General features: G+C 41.9%; 1 non-coding gene across 1 annotated transcript; it reads right to left on the reverse strand.

Annotated features, from left to right (window-relative positions):
- Positions 1-301: 301 nt before the first annotated feature.
- Positions 302-409, reverse strand: LOC112787742 (small nucleolar RNA R71). The gene has a single exon (XR_003195137.1). It is a non-coding gene; the product is annotated as a small nucleolar RNA R71 (small nucleolar RNA).
- Positions 410-1,737: the final 1,328 nt, after the last annotated feature.

Raw genomic sequence — 1,737 nt, forward strand, 5'->3', positions numbered from 1 at the left:
CATTGGAGCTAACAACTTTGAGCTGAAACCTCAATTAGTTTCTCTGATGCAGCAGAATTGCAAGTTTCATGGACTTCCATCTGAAGATCCTTTTCAGTTCTTAACTGAATTCTTGCAGATATGTGATACTGTTAAGACTAATGGAGTAGATCCTGAAGTCTACAGGCTCATGCTTTTCCCTTTTGCTGTAAGAGACAGAGCTAGATTATGGTTGGATTCTCAACCCAAAGACAGCCTGAACTCTTGGGATAAGCTGGTCACGACTTTCTTAGCCAAGTACTTTCCTCCTCAAAAGCTGAGCAAGCTTAGAGCTGATGTTCAAACCTTCAGACAAAAAGAAGGTGAATCCCTCTATGAAGCTTGGGAAAGATACAAACAGTTGACCAAAAAGTGTCCTTCTGACATGCTTTCAGAATGGACTATCCTGGATATATTCTATGATGGTTTATCTGAGCTATCAAAAATGTCACTGGACACCTTTGCAGGTGGATCCATTCACCTAAAGAAAACGCCTGCAGAAGCTCAAGAACTCATTGACATGGTTGCAAATAACCAGTTCATATACACTTCTGAAAGGAATCCTGTGAATAATGGGACGCCTATGAAGAAGGGAGTTCTTGAAGTTGATACTCTGAATGCCATATTGGCTCAGAATAAAATATTGACTCAGCAAGTCAATATGATTTCTCAGAGTCTGAATGGAATGCAAGCTGCATCCAACAGTACTCAAGAGGCTTCTCATGAAGAAGCAGCTTATGATCCTGAGAACCCTGCAATAGTAGAGGTGAATTACTTAGGTGAACCTTATGGAAGCACCTACAACTCATCATGGAGAAATCATCCAAATTTCTCATGGAAGGATCAAAAGCCTCAACAAGGCTTTAATAATGGTGGAAGAAACAGGTTTAGCAATAGCAAGCCTTTTCCATCATCAACTCAGCAACAGACAGAGAACTCTGAACAAAATGCTTCTAATTTAGCAAATCTAGTCTCTGATCTATCTAAGGCCACTGTAAGTTTCATGAATGAAACAAGGTCTTCCATTAGAAATCTGGAAGCACAAGTGGGCCATCTGAGTAAAAGGATCACTGAAATCCCTCCTAGTACTCTCCCAAGCAATACAGAAGAGAATCCAAAAGGAGAGTGCAAGGCCATTGACATAAGCACCATGGCCGAACCTGTAAGGGAAGGAGAGGACGTGAATCCCAAGGAGGAAGACCTCCTGGGACGTCCAGTGATCAATAAGGAGCTTCCCTCTGAGGAATCAAAGGACTCTGAGGCTCATCTAGAGACCATAGAGATTCCATTGAACCTCCTTATGCCCTTCATGAGCTCTGATGAATATTCCTCTTCTGAAGAGAATGAGGATGTTACTGAAGAGCAAACTGCCAGTCTCTTGGTGCAATCATGAAGCTAAATGATAAATTATTTGGCATTGATACTTGGGAAGTTGAACCTCCCTTGTTCATCAATGAACTAAGTGATCTGTATCAACTGACATTGCCTCAGAAGAGACAGGATCCTGGAAAGTTCATAATACCCTGCACCATAGGCACCATGATCTTTAAGGCTCTGTGTGACCTTGGTTCAGGAATAAACCTCATGCCCCTCTCTGTAATAGAGAAACTGGGAATCTATGGGGTGCAAGCTGCTAAAATCTCATTAGAGATGGCAGACAGTTCAAGAAAACAGGCTTATGGACAAGTAGAGGACGTGTTAGTAAAGGTTGAAGGCCTT

This window comes from Arachis hypogaea, chromosome 20 (assembly GCF_003086295.3).
Source record: "Arachis hypogaea cultivar Tifrunner chromosome 20, arahy.Tifrunner.gnm2.J5K5, whole genome shotgun sequence".
NCBI lineage: Eukaryota > Viridiplantae > Streptophyta > Magnoliopsida > Fabales > Fabaceae > Arachis > Arachis hypogaea.